Consider the following 14622-nt stretch of genomic DNA (forward strand, 5'->3'; position numbering starts at 1 on the left):
AGATAAATCTGCACATATCTCAAAAACGAAGCGAGCTATGGCAAAATGTTAAGAGACCTTTTTTGTAGAGAATTAAGTTTCCTACTTTTTATGTTCTATGATATTTTTTGATCAGATGCGTAGTTCTTGAGATATATCAAGATATTTAAAAGTTCGGAAGCCGCACCAACATAATAGAGATACAGAAACACCGTGGCCCCTTTCTTTGAGATAACTCTGCACTAGTGCGAGCCGCAAATGCCACTTCCAGCTTAGCTGTGCAGAAGAAGAACAACAAGAAGAAGAAATATCTCGAAATATGTCCGTCAGGCCCCTTCCCTTGAGATATATCTGCAAATATCTCGGAAACGAAGCGAGCTATGGCAAAATGTTGAGAGACCTTTTTTGTAGAGAATTATGTTTCCTACAATTTATGTTCTATGATATTTTTTGATCAGAAGCGTAGTTTTCAAGATATATCGAGATATTTAAAAGTTCCGAAGCCGCACCAACATAATAGAGATACAGAAACACCGTGGCCCGTTTCGTTGGGATAACTCTGCACTAGTGCGAGCCGCAAATGCCACTTCCAGCTTAGCTGTGCAGAAGAAGAACAACAAGAAGAAGAAATATCTCGAAATATGTCCGTCAGGCCCCTTCCCTTGAGATAAATCTGCAAATATCTCGGAAACGAAGCGAGCTATGGCAAAATGTTAAGAGACCTTTTTTGTAGAGAATTAAGTTTCCTACTTTTTATGTTCTATGATATTTTTTGATCAGATGCGTAGTTCTCGAGATATATCAAGATATTTAAAAGTTCCGAAGCCGCACCAACATAATAGAGATACAGAAACACCGTGGCCCCTTTCTTTGAGATAACTCTGCACTATTGCGAGCTGCAAATGCCACTTCCAGCTTAGCTGTGCAGAGGAAGAACAACAAGAAGAAGAAATATCTCGAAATATGTCCGTCAGGCCAGTTCCTTTGAGCTGAATCTGCAAATATCTCGGAAACGAAGCGAGCTATGGCAAAATGTTAAGAGACCTTTTTTGTAGAGAATTATGTTTCCTACAATTTATGTTCTATGATATTTTTTGATCAGAAGCGTAGTTTTCGAGATATATCGAGATATTTAAAAGTTCCGAAGCCGCACCAACATAATAGAGATACAGAAACACCGTGGCCCCTTTCTTTGAGATAACTCTGCACTAGTGCGAGCCGCAAATGCCACTTCCAGCTTAGCTGTGCAGAAGAAGAACAACAAGAAGAAGAAATATCTCGAAATATGTCCGTCAGGCCCCTTCCCTTGAGATATATCTGCAAATATCTCGGAAACGAAGCGAGCTATGGCAAAATGTTAAGAGACCTTTTTTGTAGAGAATTATGTTTCCTACGATTTATGTTCTATGATATTTTTTGATCAGAAGCGTAGTTTTCGAGATATATCGAGATATTTAAAAGTTCCGAAGCCGCACCAACATAATAGAGATACAGAAACACCGTGGCCCCTTTCTTTGAGATAACTCTGCACTAGTGCGAGCCGCAAATGCCACTTCCAGCTTAGCTGTGCAGAAGAAGAACAACAAGAAGAAGAAATATCTCGAAATATGTCCGTCAGGCCCCTTCCCTTGAGATATATCTGCAAATATCTCGGAAACGAAGCGAGCTATGGCAAAATGTTAAGAGACCTTTTTTGTAGAGAATTAAGTTTCCTACTTTTTATGTTCTATGATATTTTTGGATCAGATGCGTAGTTCTCGAGATATATCAAGATATTTAAAAGTTCCGAAGCCGCACCAACATAATAGAGATACAGAAACACCGTGGCCCCTTTCGTTGAGATAACTCTGCACTAGTGCGAGCCGCAAATGCCACTTCCAGCTTAGCTGTGCAGAAGAAGAACAACAAGAAGAAGAAATATCTCGAAATATGTCCGTCAGGCCCCTTCCCTTGAGATAAATCTGCAAATATCTCGGAAACGAAGCGAGCTATGGCAAAATGTTAAGAGACCATTTTTGTAGAGAATTAAGGTTCCTACTTTTTATATTCTATGATATTTTTTGATCAGATGCGTAGTTCTCGAGATATATCAAGATATTTAAAAGTTCCGAAGCCGCACCAACATAATAGAGATACAGAAACACCGTGGCCCCTTTCTTTGAGATAACTCTGCACTATTGCGAGCTGCAAATGCCACTTCCAGCTTAGCTGTGCAGAGGAAGAACAACAAGAAGAAGAAATATCTCGAAATATGTCCGTCAGGCCAGTTCCTTTGAGCTGAATCTGCAAATATCTCGGAAACGAAGCGAGCTATGGCAAAATGTTAAGAGACGTTTTTTGTAGAGAATTATGTTTCCTACAATTTATGTTCTATGATATTTTTTGATCAGAAGCGTAGTTTTCGAGATATATCGAGATATTTAAAAGTTCCGAAGCCGCACCAACATAATAGAGATACAGAAACACCGTGGCCCCTTTCTTTGAGATAACTCTGCACTATTGCGAGCTGTAAATGCCACTTCCAGCTTAGCTGTGCAGAAGAAGAACAACAAGAAGAAGAAATATCTCGAAATATGTCCGTCAGGCTCCTTCCCTTGAGATATATCTGCAAATATCTCGGAAACGAAGCGAGCTATGGCAAAATGTTAAGAGACCTTTTTTGTAGAGAATTATGTTTCCTACAATTTAAGTTCTATGATATTTTTTGATCAGAAGCGTAGTTTTCGAGATATATCGAGATATTTAAAAGTTCCGAAGCCGCACCAACATAATAGAGATACAGAAACACCGTGGCCCCTTTCTTTGAGATAACTCTGCACTAGTGCGAGCCGCAAATGCCACTTCCAGCTTAGCTGTGCAGAAGAAGAACAACAAGAAGAAGAAATATCTCGAAATATGTCCGTCAGGCCCCTTCCCTTGAGATATATCTGCAAATATCTCGGAAACGAAGCGAGCTATGGCAAAATGTTAAGAGACGTTTTTTGTAGCGAATTATGTTTCCTACAATTTATGTTCTATGATATTTTTTGATCAGAAGCGTAGTTTTCGAGATATATCGAGATATTTAAAAGTTCCGAAGCCGCACCAACATAATAGAGATACAGAAACACCGTGGCCCCTTTCTTTGAGATAACTCTGCACTATTGCGAGCTGTAAATGCCACTTCCAGCTTAGCTGTGCAGAAGAAGAACAACAAGAAGAAGAAATATCTCGAAATATGTCCGTCAGGCTCCTTCCCTTGAGATATATCTGCAAATATCTCGGAAACGAAGCGAGCTATGGCAAAATGTTAAGAGACCTTTTTTGTAGAGAATTATGTTTCCTACAATTTAAGTTCTATGATATTTTTTGATCAGAAGCGTAGTTTTCGAGATATATCGAGATATTTAAAAGTTCCGAAGCCGCACCAACATAATAGAGATACAGAAACACCGTGGCCCCTTTCGTTGAGATAACTCTGCAGTAGTGCGAGCCGCAAATGCCACTTCCAGCTTAGCTGTGCAGAAGAAGAACAACAAGAAGAAGAAATATCTCGAAATATGTCCGTCAGGCCCCTTCCCTTGAGATAAATCTGCACATATCTCGGAAACGAAGCGAGCTATGGCAAAATGTTAAGAGACCTTTTTTGTAGAGAATTAAGTTTCCTACTTTTTATGTTCTATGATATTTTTTGATCAGATGCGTAGTTCTTGAGATATATCAAGATATTTAAAAGTTCCGAAGCCGCACCAACATAATAGAGATACAGAAACACCGTGGCCCCTTTCTTTGAGATAACTCTGCACTAGTGCGAGCCGCAAATGCCACTTCCAGCTTAGCTGTGCAGAAGAAGAACAACAAGAAGAAGAAATATCTCGAAATATGTCCGTCAGGCCCCTTCCCTTGAGATATATCTGCAAATATCTCGGAAACGAAGCAAGCTATGGCAAAATGTTGAGAGACCTTTTTTGTAGACAATTATGTTTCCTACAATTTATGTTCTATGATATTTTTTGATCAGAAGCGTAGTTTTCAAGATATATCGAGATATTTAAAAGTTCCGAAGCCGCACCAACATAATAGAGATACAGAAACACCGTGGCCCCTTTCGTTGAGATAACTCTGCACTAGTGCGAGCCGCAAATGCCATTTCCAGCTTAGCTGTGCAGAAGAAGAACAACAAGAAGAAGAAATATCTCGAAATATGTCCGTCAGGCCCCTTCCCTTGAGATAAATCTGCAAATATCTCGGAAACGAAGCGAGCTATGGCAAAATGTTAAGAGACCTTTTTTGTAGAGAATTAAGTTTCCTACTTTTTATGTTCTATGATATTTTTTGATCAGATGCGTAGTTCTCGAGATATATCAAGATATTTAAAAGTTCCGAAGCCGCACCAACATAATAGAGATACAGAAACACCGTGGCCCCTTTCTTTGAGATAACTCTGCACTAGTGCGAGCCGCAAATGCCACTTCCAGCTTAGCTGTGCAGAAGAAGAACAACAAGAAGAAGAAATATCTCGAAATATGTCCGTCAGGCCCCTTCCCTTGAGATATATCTGCAAATATCTCGGAAACGAAGCGAGCTATGGCAAAATGTTGAGAGACCTTTTTTGTAGAGAATTATGTTTCCTACAATTTATGTTCTATGATATTTTTTGATCAGAAGCGTAGTTTTCAAGATATATCGAGATATTTAAAAGTTCCGAAGCCGCACCAACATAATAGAGATACAGAAACACCGTGGCCCGTTTCGTTGAGATAACTCTGCACTAGTGCGAGCCGCAAATGCCACTTCCAGCTTAGCTGTGCAGAAGAAGAACAACAAGAAGAAGAAATATCTCGAAATATGTCCGTCAGGCCCCTTCCCTTGAGATAAATCTGCAAATATCTCGGAAACGAAGCGAGCTATGGCAAAATGTTAAGAGACCTTTTTTGTAGAGAATTAAGTTTCCTACTTTTTATGTTCTATGATATTTTTTGATCAGATGCGTAGTTCTCGAGATATATCAAGATATTTAAAAGTTCCGAAGCCGCACCAACATAATAGAGATACAGAAACACCGTGGCCCCTTTCTTTGAGATAACTCTGCACTATTGCGAGCTGCAAATGCCACTTCCAGCTTAGCTGTGCAGAGGAAGAACAACAAGAAGAAGAAATATCTCGAAATATGTCCGTCAGGCCAGTTCCTTTGAGCTGAATCTGCAAATATCTCGGAAACGAAGCGAGCTATGGCAAAATGTTAAGAGACCTTTTTTGTAGAGAATTATGTTTCCTACAATTTATGTTCTATGATATTTTTTGATCAGAAGCGTAGTTTTCGAGATATATCGAGATATTTAAAAGTTCCGAAGCCGCACCAACATAATAGAGATACAGAAACACCGTGGCCCCTTTCTTTGAGATAACTCTGCACTAGTGCGAGCCGCAAATGCCACTTCCAGCTTAGCTGTGCAGAAGAAGAACAACAAGAAGAAGAAATATCTCGAAATATGTCCGTCAGGCCCCTTCCCTTGAGATATATCTGCAAATATCTCGGAAACGAAGCGAGCTATGGCAAAATGTTAAGAGACCTTTTTTGTAGAGAATTATGTTTCCTACGATTTATGTTCTATGATATTTTTTGATCAGAAGCGTAGTTTTCGAGATATATCGAGATATTTAAAAGTTCCGAAGCCGCACCAACATAATAGAGATACAGAAACACCGTGGCCCCTTTCTTTGAGATAACTCTGCACTAGTGCGAGCCGCAAATGCCACTTCCAGCTTAGCTGTGCAGAAGAAGAACAACAAGAAGAAGAAATATCTCGAAATATGTCCGTCAGGCCCCTTCCCTTGAGATATATCTGCAAATATCTCGGAAACGAAGCGAGCTATGGCAAAATGTTAAGAGACCTTTTTTGTAGAGAATTATGTTTCCTACGATTTATGTTCTATGTTATTTTTTGATCAGAAGCGTAGTTTTCGAGATATATCGAGATATTTAAAAGTTCCGAAGCCGCACCAACATAATAGAGATACAGAAACACCGTGGCCCCTTTCGTTGAGATAACTCTGCACTAGTGCGAGCCGCAAATGCCACTTCCAGCTTAGCTGTGCAGAAGAAGAACAACAAGAAGAAGAAATATCTCGAAATATGTCCGTCAGGCCCCTTCCCTTGAGATAAATCTGCAAATATCTCGGAAACGAAGCGAGCTATGGCAAAATGTTTAGAGACCTTTTTTGTAGAGAATTAAGTTTCCTACTTTTTATGTTCTATGATATTTTTGGATCAGATGCGTAGTTCTCGAGATATATCAAGATATTTAAAAGTTCCGAAGCCGCACCAACATAATAGAGATACAGACACACCGTGGCCCCTTTCGTTGAGATAACTCTGCACTAGTGCGAGCCGCAAATGCCACTTCCAGCTTAGCTGTGCAGAAGAAGAACAACAAGAAGAAGAAATATCTCGAAATATGTCCGTCAGGCCCCTTCCCTTGAGATAAATCTGCAAATATCTCGGAAACGAAGCGAGCTATGGCAAAATGTTAAGAGACCATTTTTGTAGAGAATTAAGGTTCCTACTTTTTATGTTCTATGATATTTTTTGATCAGATGCGTAGTTCTCGAGATATATCAAGATATTTAAAAGTTCCGAAGCCGCACCAACATAATAGAGATACAGAAACACCGTGGCCCCTTTCGTTGAGATAACTCTGCACTAGTGCGAGCCGCAAATGCCACTTCCAGCTTAGCTGTGCAGAAGAAGAACAACAAGAAGAAGAAATATCTCGAAATATGTCCGTCAGGCCCCTTCCCTTGAGATAAATCTGCAAATATCTCGGAAACGAAGCGAGCTATGGCAAAATGTTAAGAGACCATTTTTGTAGAGAATTAAGGTTCCTACTTTTTATATTCTATGATATTTTTTGATCAGATGCGTAGTTCTCGAGATATATCAAGATATTTAAAAGTTCCGAAGCCGCACCAACATAATAGAGATACAGAAACACCGTGGCCCCTTTCTTTGAGATAACTCTGCACTATTGCGAGCTGCAAATGCCACTTCCAGCTTAGCTGTGCAGAGGAAGAACAACAAGAAGAAGAAATATCTCGAAATATGTCCGTCAGGCCAGTTCCTTTGAGCTGAATCTGCAAATATCTCGGAAACGAAGCGAGCTATGGCAAAATGTTAAGAGACGTTTTTTGTAGAGAATTATGTTTCCTACAATTTATGTTCTATGATATTTTTTGATCAGAAGCGTAGTTTTCGAGATATATCGAGATATTTAAAAGTTCCGAAGCCGCACCAACATAATAGAGATACAGAAACACCGTGGCCCCTTTCTTTGAGATAACTCTGCACTATTGCGAGCTGTAAATGCCACTTCCAGCTTAGCTGTGCAGAAGAAGAACAACAAGAAGAAGAAATATCTCGAAATATGTCCGTCAGGCTCCTTCCCTTGAGATATATCTGCAAATATCTCGGAAACGAAGCGAGCTATGGCAAAATGTTAAGAGACCTTTTTTGTAGAGAATTATGTTTCCTACAATTTAGGTTCTATGATATTTTTTGATCAGAAGCGTAGTTTTCGAGATATATCGAGATATTTAAAAGTTCCGAAGCCGCACCAACATAATAGAGATACAGAAACACCGTGGCCCCTTTCGTTGAGATAACTCTGCAGTAGTGCGAGCCGCAAATGCCACTTCCAGCTTAGCTGTGCAGAAGAAGAACAACAAGAAGAAGAAATATCTCGAAATATGTCCGTCAGGCCCCTTCCCTTGAGATAAATCTGCACATATCTCGGAAACGAAGCGAGCTATGGCAAAATGTTAAGAGACCTTTTTTGTAGAGAATTAAGTTTCCTACTTTTTATGTTCTATGATATTTTTTGATCAGATGCGTAGTTCTTGAGATATATCAAGATATTTAAAAGTTCCGAAGCCGCACCAACATAATAGAGATACAGAAACACCGTGGCCCCTTTCTTTGAGATAACTCTGCACTAGTGCGAGCCGCAAATGCCACTTCCAGCTTAGCTGTGCAGAAGAAGAACAACAAGAAGAAGAAATATCTCGAAATATGTCCGTCAGGCCCCTTCCCTTGAGATATATCTGCAAATATCTCGGAAACGAAGCGAGCTATGGCAAAATGTTAAGAGACGTTTTTTGTAGCGAATTATGTTTCCTACAATTTATGTTCTATGATATTTTTTGATCAGAAGCGTAGTTTTCGAGATATATCGAGATATTTAAAAGTTCCGAAGCCGCACCAACATAATAGAGATACAGAAACACCGTGGCCCCTTTCTTTGAGATAACTCTGCACTATTGCGAGCTGTAAATGCCACTTCCAGCTTAGCTGTGCAGAAGAAGAACAACAAGAAGAAGAAATATCTCGAAATATGTCCGTCAGGCTCCTTCCCTTGAGATATATCTGCAAATATCTCGGAAACGAAGCGAGCTATGGCAAAATGTTAAGAGACCTTTTTTGTAGAGAATTATGTTTCCTACAATTTAAGTTCTATGATATTTTTTGATCAGAAGCGTAGTTTTCGAGATATATCGAGATATTTAAAAGTTCCGAAGCCGCACCAACATAATAGAGATACAGAAACACCGTGGCCCCTTTCGTTGAGATAACTCTGCAGTAGTGCGAGCCGCAAATGCCACTTCCAGCTTAGCTGTGCAGAAGAAGAACAACAAGAAGAAGAAATATCTCGAAATATGTCCGTCAGGCCCCTTCCCTTGAGATAAATCTGCACATATCTCGGAAACGAAGCGAGCTATGGCAAAATGTTAAGAGACCTTTTTTGTAGAGAATTAAGTTTCCTACTTTTTATGTTCTATGATATTTTTTGATCAGATGCGTAGTTCTTGAGATATATCAAGATATTTAAAAGTTCCGAAGCCGCACCAACATAATAGAGATACAGAAACACCGTGGCCCCTTTCTTTGAGACAACTCTGCACTAGTGCGAGCCGCAAATGCCACTTCCAGCTTAGCTGTGCAGAAGAAGAACAACAAGAAGAAGAAATATCTCGAAATATGTCCGTCAGGCCCCTTCCCTTGAGATAAATCTGCAAATATCTCGGAAACGAAGCGAGCTATGGCAAAATGTTTAGAGACCTTTTTTGTAGAGAATTAAGTTTCCTACTTTTTATGTTCTATGATATTTTTGGATCAGATGCGTAGTTCTCGAGATATATCAAGATATTTAAAAGTTCCGAAGCCGCACCAACATAATAGAGATACAGACACACCGTGGCCCCTTTCGTTGAGATAACTCTGCACTAGTGCGAGCCGCAAATGCCACTTCCAGCTTAGCTGTGCAGAAGAAGAACAACAAGAAGAAGAAATATCTCGAAATATGTCCGTCAGGCCCCTTCCCTTGAGATAAATCTGCAAATATCTCGGAAACGAAGCGAGCTATGGCAAAATGTTAAGAGACCATTTTTGTAGAGAATTAAGGTTCCTACTTTTTATGTTCTATGATATTTTTTGATCAGATGCGTAGTTCTCGAGATATATCAAGATATTTAAAAGTTCCGAAGCCGCACCAACATAATAGAGATACAGAAACACCGTGGCCCCTTTCGTTGAGATAACTCTGCACTAGTGCGAGCCGCAAATGCCACTTCCAGCTTAGCTGTGCAGAAGAAGAACAACAAGAAGAAGAAATATCTCGAAATATGTCCGTCAGGCCCCTTCCCTTGAGATAAATCTGCAAATATCTCGGAAACGAAGCGAGCTATGGCAAAATGTTAAGAGACCATTTTTGTAGAGAATTAAGGTTCCTACTTTTTATATTCTATGATATTTTTTGATCAGATGCGTAGTTCTCGAGATATATCAAGATATTTAAAAGTTCCGAAGCCGCACCAACATAATAGAGATACAGAAACACCGTGGCCCCTTTCTTTGAGATAACTCTGCACTATTGCGAGCTGCAAATGCCACTTCCAGCTTAGCTGTGCAGAGGAAGAACAACAAGAAGAAGAAATATCTCGAAATATGTCCGTCAGGCCAGTTCCTTTGAGCTGAATCTGCAAATATCTCGGAAACGAAGCGAGCTATGGCAAAATGTTAAGAGACGTTTTTTGTAGAGAATTATGTTTCCTACAATTTATGTTCTATGATATTTTTTGATCAGAAGCGTAGTTTTCGAGATATATCGAGATATTTAAAAGTTCCGAAGCCGCACCAACATAATAGAGATACAGAAACACCGTGGCCCCTTTCTTTGAGATAACTCTGCACTATTGCGAGCTGTAAATGCCACTTCCAGCTTAGCTGTGCAGAAGAAGAACAACAAGAAGAAGAAATATCTCGAAATATGTCCGTCAGGCTCCTTCCCTTGAGATATATCTGCAAATATCTCGGAAACGAAGCGAGCTATGGCAAAACGTTAAGAGACCTTTTTTGTAGAGAATTATGTTTCCTACAATTTAAGTTCTATGATATTTTTTGATCAGAAGCGTAGTTTTCGAGATATATCGAGATATTTAAAAGTTCCGAAGCCGCACCAACATAATAGAGATACAGAAACACCGTGGCCCCTTTCGTTGAGATAACTCTGCAGTAGTGCGAGCCGCAAATGCCACTTCCAGCTTAGCTGTGCAGAAGAAGAACAACAAGAAGAAGAAATATCTCGAAATATGTCCGTCAGGCCCCTTCCCTTGAGATAAATCTGCACATATCTCGGAAACGAAGCGAGCTATGGCAAAATGTTAAGAGACCTTTTTTGTAGAGAATTAAGTTTCCTACTTTTTATGTTCTATGATATTTTTTGATCAGATGCGTAGTTCTTGAGATATATCAAGATATTTAAAAGTTCCGAAGCCGCACCAACATAATAGAGATACAGAAACACCGTGGCCCCTTTCTTTGAGATAACTCTGCACTAGTGCGAGCCGCAAATGCCACTTCCAGCTTAGCTGTGCAGAAGAAGAACAACAAGAAGAAGAAATATCTCGAAATATGTCCGTCAGGCCCCTTCCCTTGAGATATATCTGCAAATATCTCGGAAACGAAGCGAGCTATGGCAAAATGTTAAAAGACGTTTTTTGTAGCGAATTATGTTTCCTACAATTTATGTTCTATGATATTTTTTGATCAGAAGCGTAGTTTTCGAGATATATCGAGATATTTAAAAGTTCCGAAGCCGCACCAACATAATAGAGATACAGAAACACCGTGGCCCCTTTCTTTGAGATAACTCTGCACTATTGCGAGCTGTAAATGCCACTTCCAGCTTAGCTGTGCAGAAGAAGAACAACAAGAAGAAGAAATATCTCGAAATATGTCCGTCAGGCTCCTTCCCTTGAGATATATCTGCAAATATCTCGGAAACGAAGCGAGCTATGGCAAAATGTTAAGAGACCTTTTTTGTAGAGAATTATGTTTCCTACAATTTAAGTTCTATGATATTTTTTGATCAGAAGCGTAGTTTTCGAGATATATCGAGATATTTAAAAGTTCCGAAGCCGCACCAACATAATAGAGATACAGAAACACCGTGGCCCCTTTCGTTGAGATAACTCTGCAGTAGTGCGAGCCGCAAATGCCACTTCCAGCTTAGCTGTGCAGAAGAAGAACAACAAGAAGAAGAAATATCTCGAAATATGTCCGTCAGGCCCCTTCCCTTGAGATAAATCTGCACATATCTCGGAAACGAAGCGAGCTATGGCAAAATGTTAAGAGACCTTTTTTGTAGAGAATTAAGTTTCCTACTTTTTATGTTCTATGATATTTTTTGATCAGATGCGTAGTTCTCGAGATATATCAAGATATTTAAAAGTTCCGAAGCCGCACCAACATAATAGAGATACAGAAACACCGTGGCCCCTTTCTTTGAGATAACTCTGCACTATTGCGAGCTGCAAATGCCACTTCCAGCTTAGCTGTGCAGAGGAAGAACAACAAGAAGAAGAAATATCTCGAAATATGTCCGTCAGGCCAGTTCCTTTGAGCTGAATCTGCAAATATCTCGGAAACGAAGCGAGCTATGGCAAAATGTTGAGAGACCTTTTTTGTAGAGAATTATGTTTCCTACAATTTATGTTCTATGATATTTTTTGATCAGAAGCGTAGTTTTCGAGATATATCGAGATATTTAAAAGTTCCGAAGCCGCACCAACATAATAGAGATACAGAAACACCGTGCCCCTTTCTTTGAGATAACTCTGCACTAGTGCGAGCCGCAAATGCCACTTCCAGCTTAGCTGTGCAGAAGAAGAACAACAAGAAGAAGAAATATCTCGAAATATGTCCGTCAGGCCCCTTCCCTTGAGATATATCTGCAAATATCTCGGAAACGAAGCGAGCTATGGCAAAATGTTAACAGACCATTTTTGTAGAGAATTAAGGTTCCTACTTTTTATGTTCTATGATATTTTTTGATCAGATGCGTAGTTCTCGAGATATATCAAGATATTTAAAAGTTCCGAAGCCGCACCAACATAATAGAGATACAGAAACACCGTGGCCCCTTTCGTTGAGATAACTCTGCACTAGTGCGAGCCGCAAATGCCACTTCCAGCTTAGCTGTGCAGAAGAAGAACAACAAGAAGAAGAAATATCTCGAAATATGTCCGTCAGGCCCCTTCCCTTGAGATAAATCTGCAAATATCTCGGAAACGAAGCGAGCTATGGCAAAATGTTAAGAGACCATTTTTGTAGAGAATTAAGGTTCCTACTTTTTATATTCTATGATATTTTTTGATCAGATGCGTAGTTCTCGAGATATATCAAGATATTTAAAAGTTCCGAAGCCGCACCAACATAATAGAGATACAGAAACACCGTGGCCCCTTTCTTTGAGATAACTCTGCACTATTGCGAGCTGCAAATGCCACTTCCAGCTTAGCTGTGCAGAGGAAGAACAACAAGAAGAAGAAATATCTCGAAATATGTCCGTCAGGCCAGTTCCTTTGAGCTGAATCTGCAAATATCTCGGAAACGAAGCGAGCTATGGCAAAATGTTAAGAGACGTTTTTTGTAGAGAATTATGTTTCCTACAATTTATGTTCTATGATATTTTTTGATCAGAAGCGTAGTTTTCGAGATATATCGAGATATTTAAAAGTTCCGAAGCCGCACCAACATAATAGAGATACAGAAACACCGTGGCCCCTTTCTTTGAGATAACTCTGCACTATTGCGAGCTGTAAATGCCACTTCCAGCTTAGCTGTGCAGAAGAAGAACAACAAGAAGAAGAAATATCTCGAAATATGTCCGTCAGGCTCCTTCCCTTGAGATATATCTGCAAATATCTCGGAAACGAAGCGAGCTATGGCAAAATGTTAAGAGACCTTTTTTGTAGAGAATTATGTTTCCTACAATTTAAGTTCTATGATATTTTTTGATCAGAAGCGTAGTTTTCGAGATATATCGAGATATTTAAAAGTTCCGAAGCCGCACCAACATAATAGAGATACAGAAACACCGTGGCCCGTTTCGTTGAGATAACTCTGCACTAGTGCGAGCCGCAAATGCCACTTCCAGCTTAGCTGTGCAGAAGAAGAACAACAAGAAGAAGAAATATCTCGAAATATGTCCGTCAGGCCCCTTCCCTTGAGATAAATCTGCAAATATCTCGGAAACGAAGCGAGCTATGGCAAAATGTTAAGAGACCTTTTTTGTAGAGAATTAAGTTTCCTACTTTTTATGTTCTATGATATTTTTTGATCAGATGCGTAGTTCTCGAGATATATCAAGATATTTAAAAGTTCCGAAGCCGCACCAACATAATAGAGATACAGAAACACCGTGGCCCCTTTCTTTGAGATAACTCTGCACTATGGCGAGCTGCAAATGCCACTTCCAGCTTAGCTGTGCAGAGGAAGAACAACAAGAAGAAGAAATATCTCGAAATATGTCCGTCAGGCCAGTTCCTTTGAGCTGAATCTGCAAATATCTCGGAAACGAAGCGAGCTATGGCAAAATGTTGAGAGACCTTTTTTGTAGAGAATTATGTTTCCTACAATTTATGTTCTATGATATTTTTTGATCAGAAGCGTAGTTTTCGAGATATATCGAGATATTTAAAAGTTCCGAAGCCGCACCAACATAATAGAGATACAGAAACACCGTGGCCCCTTTCTTTGAGATAACTCTGCTCTAGTGCGAGCCGCAAATGCCACTTCCAGCTTAGCTGTGCAGAAGAAGAACAACAAGAAGAAGAAATATCTCGAAATATGTCCGTCAGGCCCCTTCCCTTGAGATATATCTGCAAATATCTCGGAAACGAAGCGAGCTATGGCAAAATGTTAAGAGACCTTTTTTGTAGAGAATTATGTTTCCTACGATTTACGTTCTATGATATTTTTTGATCAGAAGCGTAGTTTTCGAGATATATCGAGATATTTAAAAGTTCCGAAGCCGCACCAACATAATAGAGATACAGAAACACCGTGGCCCCTTTCGTTGAGATAACTCTGCACTAGTGCGAGCCGCAAATGCCACTTCCAGCTTAGCTGTGCAGAAGAAGAACAACAAGAAGAAGAAATATCTCGAAATATGTCCGTCAGGCTCCTTCCCTTGAGATAAATCTGCAAATATCTCGGAAACAAAGCGAGCTATGGCAAAATGTTAAGAGACCTTTTTTGTAGAGAATTAAGTTTCCTACTTTTTATGTTCTATGATATTTTTGGATCAGATGCGTAGTTCTCGAGAT

The sequence above is a fragment of the Osmia lignaria genome, unplaced genomic scaffold, assembly GCF_051020975.1.
Source record: "Osmia lignaria lignaria isolate PbOS001 unplaced genomic scaffold, iyOsmLign1 scaffold0006, whole genome shotgun sequence".
NCBI lineage: Eukaryota > Metazoa > Arthropoda > Insecta > Hymenoptera > Megachilidae > Osmia > Osmia lignaria.